Consider the following 8,623-nt stretch of genomic DNA (forward strand, 5'->3'; position numbering starts at 1 on the left):
ACAAGAGCAGAACTGATATGCTGGTCCTTTTCAAACTGACCCTGCATTTTCCCACTGCTAGGAAACTTTTTGGCTTATGTTTCTTAATTTGAGTGAGCAAGTGTGGCCAGTCGGGGTCCACATCTCTAGGTTAACACCGATCACTCTTTGTTTTATCACAGAATCATAGAATAGTTTGGGTTGGAAGGGACTTCTAACGGTCATCTGGTCCAACATCCCTGCCGTGGGCAGGGACATCTTCAACTAGATCAGGTTGCTCAGAGCCCCGTCCAGCCTGACCTGGAATGTTTCCAGGGATGGGGCATCCACCACCTCTCTGGGCAACCTGGGCCAGTCTTTCACCACCCTCAGCGTAAAAAATTTCTTCCTTCTATCTAATCTAAATCTACCCCCTCTCTAGTTTAAAGCCATTCCCCCTTGTCCTGTCGCAACAGGCCCTGCTAAAAAGTTTGCCGCCATCTTTTTTATAAGCCCCCTTTAAGGGGCCAGGGTTTTCCTGGCCCTTTATTTATTTCTCTTCAGCACTAAAAGAAATCCTGAACAGTGCTAGGTGCAATCATGAAAGGATAAATATATAAATGAGGTTTACGAGACCCTAACTTCTCTCACCATTCGGTCCCTATGCCTGAAGATTCAGCCGTTCTTACCTAAAAAAATTCCCAACAGACTGTCTTCTGGGCAAGGCTGCACAAGGACTGCATGCGATGCACTCCTCACCAAGAACTTTTAATTTTTTTTCCTTTTATTGTTGAAACAACACAACGGGGGATAAAAAACAAATATACCTTCAGAAAAAGGGACTACCCATTGTATGCTAGAGGTTTGCATTTTCTACACACCCCAAGGATCTTGCTTATCAGTTCAACTTGAAAGAAATTCTGAAGACTAATGCACTATTATATCCCTGAGAAGTTTGTGTAGCCATAACAGGACAGGACTGCACTTAGACATTAAGGAGGGAAAACATACTTTGAGCTCTACTTGCATGAATTGTCCTCATTATCTGCAATGATCTAACCTGAGTTAAGGGAAGCATGCACAAAATTACAGTCTGCCATAACAGGCTCCTACTCCGTAAACACAATCCACCAGCCAGATTCCCAGTTTCCCTCCCAGCCTGTCATGTTTCCCAGAGTGTAAAACAGGGAGCTGCAATCCCCTCCCAGCCCCTTCCAGGGACACCGCCAGCCTCCTTTCCCCTAGCTCCTAGGGAAGGGGCATGGAGGAGCTGAGTATATCTTAAATGGATCTTCAAGTAAACAAATAACCACCCAGTGCTTCGAGCAATGCTGTTGAGCAACCCGTAGGCTTTTAGGTCAGTACTGAGAAGGAAAGGAGTTCAGCCATATGGATGAGAGCCAAACCATGCCATGCTACTTGCTCTCTGGGCCCTCACCCATCTTCTTTATTAGCACAGACTTAGTCTCATGGATCCCTGCTTGGTTCAGTGGCTCTGAGCACAGCAGAGTACCACCTCTCATGCTCGCCTCCAGCCCTGCATTCAGCAGTAGCTGGACCATACACAACCACGTACCACCTGCTACCGAAAGGAGAGGCAGGGAAGAGCAGCCAGGGCTGGAGTATCGCTGTCTACTTAGGCAGCATTTCGCATTCAGAAAACACCTTTCCAATCTTCACAACACCCAGTGCAGCAGATTAGTATTAGAGCTGCATCAGTAGTAAAGGAAAAAGAATACCCCCCCTAAACATTCACTCTTAACATATTCGTGCCATCCTTGTATTACTTTCTGGGGAGGCTCTATGAGACAAGTTTGCTGGGATGCACAGTTGCTGAAATAACAACTTTTAACCAGCAATGACAAATACTTACATAAGGCAGGCTTCAAATTCATATTCTGAATGCACTATAGGCCAATAAAATTATTTACAGAAAGTATTTGGTGAATAATTTGGAACAACAAATAAATTTGAAAAAAATGCAGTCCATTTGCAGACTATCTGCAAACAGAGAGGCAACATCTGTTTAATAAGGAGCCATGCCATGAATTATTCACCCAGCCCTACTAAACACTACTATCTCCAGTTTGCAGATGATGAGAGAGACATAGAGAGCCAAATACTGACCTCAGTTACACTGGCCTATAAATTGTCACTGGAGGAGTAAATACAAACTTAAGCCAGGGAAAATGAGAGCCAGGAGCCAGAGAGGTCTGTATTTCCATCCTCCTTGTTTCATTCTCCCTACAAGTCAGGGAATTCCCCTAACACAACAAATACGGTGGCAGGAGGCATGCTTGGGAACCAGGTGTAAGCACCATCGGCACCTAGCACTGTCTTTGCAAGCAGCCTCAGATGATGCTCAGCAGTCAAACGATGGTTTGGGGAGTGTGCATGATCTACTCACCGCACTGCTGAATCCTGCCCTCCCAGTGACAAAACCGTGTGACAAGTAGGCATGCGGCGCTCACCCTGCCAGGGACCGTGCTGCCTCCTGGTTAAACCGGGAGCCAAGAGGAAAAGGAAAACCTGGGCCAGTCCTGCCCCATGCACAGAGTTATTTCTTGGGGTTAATAGAGGGCAAGGCAGAGAGGAGCATCTCATGCAGTGTGGCGGTCCCCAGAGTCCTCTGCTGTCACTGCTCCTGACCTTGCAGCTTATTGATGTGCGTCTGGGGATTCAGAGTCACTTCTGGTTGCCAGTGTCCGAACTTCACACAGCCTGGCAGAAAGTAAAAAATGTCCATTTTTGGACTGAACTTTCCCTTCGCAACCATGACAAAGTGACTGCATGATCTGACACAAGCAAAGTTTATGCCACTGAGATGCAGGAGATGTCATGGCTTTCAAACAGTCATGCTGCAACACTATATCAAAGCCGTTTGTCAGCCAATCACAACTGTTGCAATACATATCGCTGTTTTACTAACAAATTACTTTGAGATAAATGTGCACTTGAGGTATTTTACAAGATTTTACAGAACATCATGTATGAGGCACACTAAAAATGAATATTAAAACTGGTCTAAATGTTTATGTCTTTATGTCAAAGGTCATGTTTAGACTATAAAAAATAAAAATAGTTTTCAAAGGTAAAACTCTTCGGATATTTGTAGTTCCTCCTACAATTCAGGTCTGAAATACCTCTCTTCTCAAAATTCAGCATGAAATCTCTGTGAATCTGGTAGCACCATGCACAGTGCAGAACCACAACGGAGCCTACTCCCCTCTGCAGCCTGCTGGATGGGAACCTGCAGACAAGGGAGGTGCAATGTATCTACTCCTCGTACATACGCTGAAGATGTGCCTCAGTGATGATCCCACCTGCAAATGTCCTCTGCAGCTGGATCCGGTGAATACCGGATAAGAAGGCATGGAGATTAGCTCTGATCATAAAGAACAAGGAACCAATTTATATAAAAATAAAATTAAACACATTTTGTACAAACACAGTCATTCTCCTTTCTGGCCCACCAGGCACAGAAAGCTCGATATTGTCCAAAATGCTTTGATGAAACTGGTAATGGAAGCAATGACTTTGGTCCCCTGCAAAGAAGCCATTAATCAAGGGGGAGCACTCTTACACATATTATGACTATACATTGTGAAAGCATATCAAATACACGAAGTTAATGAGGATTCGGCTGTAGATAAACAATGTTGAGCTGACAACATTGTATTTACTTTTCTGCTTACAGCTATTTTGTTTCTTGTTTATAGATCTCTTTGGTTCTGTACTTCTAAAAATATGCAAAAACTGCTAAACCAGTGAAGAAGTCACCAAACAAGCTCTCCAAGTGAGCTGAAGAATACATGAGTCCTCTCCTTAAGATGGAGCTAAAGTCACCATTTTTAAATAATTACCATTATTTAAATTTTTGCTTCACAAAAGCAACTCAAATTAAAAATGGTAAAAAAGCTTATCCCATCAATACAAGTGCCGTTTCCATTGTGGCTCCCACTGCCATATACAACAGCCTCTGCCCATAAATTAAACACCCATAGGCTACCACCAGGTGACCACAGGCAAAGTGCCTCCTGGGAACGGTCCCCAGCCTGGGCCAGACAATGATGCACTAGTGCTTCAGGATGCTCCTTGCCATCACTGAATCCACCAGCAGAGATGTCACTTCCATGTCTACCCTTGAGATTTTAAGCAGAGTTAGCCTGGGTACCTAATGGGAACACTTCAAATTAATCCACCCACTGCTCCCAGCCTAACCATGCTGGCCTCATGCAGAGCTCAGGAGCAACCACTTCAGCTCGGTATTTTCCTCCAGCTACTGCAAGAAAACTGCTCGTGCAGACACAGGCAAGTTCCTCCTTCCTTCCAGTCATGAACTGGCCCCAAAATCTTACTACAGTGATGAATAGTTATGAGAAAAAAAAACAACTTCAAAACAAATACATTTCTCATGTTCACAAGCTTCACATCTGAAGCGCTTTGGATGAGTTGGATAAAGCTCGTCACAGTTGGTACTACTATTTTAGAGGAAATTTCAAAATTGATTTAAATTTTAAATTAGATGAAAATAATACTGACTGAAAACAGTATTTTTAAAAATATCCATGAATGGGATATCTGAAAGGATTGGGGTTGGAAAATTTTCTTTTAGAATTTTAATTATATTTTGCATTTCATCTTCTCTTTCCTTTTTAGATGTTTATGCTGTTTCAAGGCATGCAGGTAGTCACAGGTACTTACAGGTCCTGAAATAATACAAAAATAATTCACTGATACAATCCACATGCAATAATATGGTAATTCATTTAAGGGAAAACAGATGGTTCATTTCATCTTTACTAGTTTGTGGTTTGGAAAATTAAAATCTTTATACTACATATTCTGTACTACTATTAATGATAGGGCATAAGACAATGAAATGAGATAACCATTTCATTATTTTACTTTTAAATCTCTGGGGGCAACAGCTAAGAGGTAGTAATCGAAGGACCCCTTATTTTCCAGGTTGATGTGTCTCCTATTTGTGTCCCATGAAACAAGAGAAATTTGTTGATGAAATGCTGGCTGTCACTACTAACGTGTCACAATATAAGGAAACAAGAATAAAAAACCTCATGAAAGACAATTCAAACTAATTCTAAATTAAAGTTTTCAGACCAAAACATTTTCCAGAAAGAGAAATTCCTTTGGATTTCTTTTGTTTCAAACATTATTGAATACAGTTCACTAATTCATCAAAAAAACCCTGAGTTTTATTGAAATAGCATTTTGTCATTGAAAAAGCTGTTTTTAAGAAAACAGTCTGTCCACTCCTAGAGGTGAAACAAAGTGTATTAGGGCCCATTCATTCTCTCACTGAAATATTGGTGAAATTCTCATTTGTAAAATAATAAACAGCAATAAGGTCTTTTCTTGTTTCCCTTCTTTTTACAGACTGAACAAGGTTATGCAAACACCATGATGGAATGAAGACTGCATGACAAAATGACAAAGGTCAGGAAATCCTAAATGAAAAAGATGTGCCATCTTTTAATCTCTTTGAAGTGTTTTCCAGCTCCCAATGCCCAGCAGCACTACATAAGAGAGGAATAATCTCCCAGCCACAACAACCACAAAGGATGATGACTTGAAACTGGAAAATCTCAGCCGGTCTCTCCTGGTCCTGCACCCTGAGTAGCAACATCTACATGGAAAACATCAAAAAAGGGAGAAATCTTGGTAGTCATTGCTCTGAATGAGTCACCTACCACTGCTAGTGCACTAGATCCCAACAAGAGGAAAGCCGCTGGATCACCTGCACACTGCCACAGTGAGCATCGGTGCAGAGGCTGCAGGTAGTATGGCTGTACAGAGGCATCACGGTTTTTGACCCAGACCACGGTGCACAAATCTTTGGAGAGACTAACCCAATCTTGGTTAGTCCTTTAAAAATACTGTAATAAACACAACGAAAAAAAACCAAACCCCTCAACATTATAATAATAGCAGGCTTGGACCCGTGTGATGTTTTTCTGATGCAGTATATAGCATCTGTTATCTGCCCCAGGTACATCTGAGGTGATGGTCATCGGGGTATTTATAGCCCAAGGAAGAGGAATGAAGGAGCTTTGCACAGTGCACAGTGACTTCCAGGGGTGAGAAGGAAAAGCAGAAACTGATTTCTTAAATAATTTTTTAAGAGCTAGATACAGAAAAAAACTTCTAGCTGTGGATGGTTACACACTGGAACCACTTTTGGGGAATTCCTGGTGCTGAAGGTTATTAAAAGCAGGGGACACCATTATCTCTGAGCAAAGGTCTAGTTTATACCTGTCCTGCCTTTCTCAAGACAAACAGACAGGACAACTCTGGATAACTCCTACAGGCTTGTGTTTTTAACAATTACTGATCAGAGGCCAGTCTGACTAACACAAGTGCATACACTATACCCGCATTTGAGATAACTTGGTGAAATATTTCTCTTAATGGAAGTGCTTTCCACTTCCAGTATAAATATAGTATAGATGCCTGTAAAAAGCCCCACCAAGATAGTCCACCTGCATTACCTCAGGTGCATTCCTGCAAGCCTGAGTCAAAATCTAGCACTCGTGCCCCTAAAACCAGGCTTGCACTTCAGCTGTTGAAGCCCCAGTGCTGGGGCATGGCTGCCCTAATTCCTGACGTCTCCACAGCATCTTGGCCTGGCAGAGGAAAATGGTAGCCAGGTCCCTATTCGCGGAGAAGGGGAAGCACTGAGGTTCACCTCTCCCTGCTCCAGCCTACAGGCTGCTTGAATGCAAAGCTCAGCATTTTTCCTGGCTTGGGATTTCCTGGCTGGGCTTGGACCTACCTTGTCCCTGCGGATGTGTCCAGCAGCCAGCAGGCTGCGGGTGGCCCTGCCTGCTGCCACGGCGCTGCCTGCCCTGTACTGCCTGCCTTCTCATCCGCTACTTCACCATTTTCCAAATAACTTTAAAAAAAAAGTCTCTGGGAGGTTTAACATAAGTATTAGAAAGTAGCTGAAAACAAGCAAAAGCATGTTAGCATGTCTGTGCAACAGACTTTAATAAGCCGTAGGACAGGCTGAATAGGCATGCCAAGCGCATCCCCTGGCATACCCTCTGACCCCGTCTCCCTCCATGGTTTTCTATATTGGGACTACACTGGGAACAGCGATCAATTAAAAAGACACCTCAGCTGACGGGCAGCAGCAGCAAGCAGCAGCAGCTTTCCAGCCAGGCACCCCAGTGGGTTTGCACATGCTGCCCCGGTGAGACAGACACGGGGAGCCACAGAGAAAACTCTGCACCCGAGGAAAACAGTGTCATCCAGAGGTGCAGTTTCATCCTACCACCGAGCAAAAGCAGCAGCTCACTGCCAACAGCAAGGGCAAGGTCTCATGCCTTCTCCTGCCCTGCCACCTCCCCACTCCTCCATCCCTCTCCCTCCAGGCATTTACCTCCATCTTCCTATCCCAGGGCTTCTCCCTCCCCTTTTGCACCAATTCAGGTGTCATGTAAGAGAATTCAACCCACTTCCACCAGAAAAAAAAAGGCTGTTCTCTTTCCTCTCGTGGGCTACGCATCTGAGGTGTTAGGAAGCACGAACATCAGAGGAGCTCCAGAAAACATGGCACTCCAAACACTACTGGAAGCAGAAACAGGAAAACACTAACAAAGTTGATCACACAGTGCTTAAAGTTCCTAACTGAGTCTTAGGTATTGTTGGTGAAAATAAACTCTACTAAGCAGGCTATTACTGTTCTGAAATGAAATGATGAAAAAAAAAGGATAAAAGTCAGCCTGCTACATTTTCTGAGCATTTATAGCATGGGTAAAATACAAAGAGAACCACATATCAAAGACTTTGTATTTATTATCAAAAAATACAGATTCATTATATATATATAAATATATAACTAAATAAAAAGGGTAGTTAAGCTATAAAAATGCCAAACAAATAGCTTTAAAATTTCTTTTCCCATCAATCAATATCTCTTAAGGGTATACTTTCCAGGTGTTCGCGACCCAAAGCTTATTATCTTCAATGAGAACCACAGCAAAATTGTTCATACTACTTGAAAAATGTTCTCCTTGATGTCTCTTAATCTGTTTGTTTTACCTACTACAAATTTCTCTCTCGCTGGTACACAATATAAAACTGAGCTCTTGAAGAAATAGCTTACTTGGTATAAGAAACAAAATTCAAGGGGAGCTTCTGGAAAAGTGGTCAGATAGAAAAACCTGACAATCATACATGTATTATGGACACACACACACAAAGAGATTAAAGTATAAAGAGGACAAAGCTGACCATGTGACAAGCAACAAATGTGCAGGGTGAGGACAGGACACACAGCATCTTGGGTTCCCACAATCCCTACAAGTCCTGAGTAATTGTTTTGAAGCTTATTATTGGTGGACACAAACAATCTGGCCATGCCCCAGAGAGTACCACACAAATAAACGTGTGGGTTGGTTCTCCCCAAGCTTTCGGCACAGGCCTCATACGGCTACACCACCTCAAATGGTAGAGACCTCCCACCAAACATCTTCGTATTCATAGAATCACAGAATCATAGAATGGTTTGGGTTGGAAGGGACCTCTAAAGGTCATCTAGTCCAACCCCCCTGCCATGACCAGTTCAACTAGATCAGGTTGCTCAGAGCCCCGTCCAACCTGAAACCTGATGTTTCCAGGGATGGGGCATCCACCACCTCTC

The sequence above is a fragment of the Aptenodytes forsteri genome, unplaced genomic scaffold (genome assembly GCF_000699145.1).
Source record: "Aptenodytes forsteri isolate BGI_AS27 unplaced genomic scaffold, ASM69914v1 Scaffold120, whole genome shotgun sequence".
Taxonomy (NCBI): domain Eukaryota; kingdom Metazoa; phylum Chordata; class Aves; order Sphenisciformes; family Spheniscidae; genus Aptenodytes; species Aptenodytes forsteri.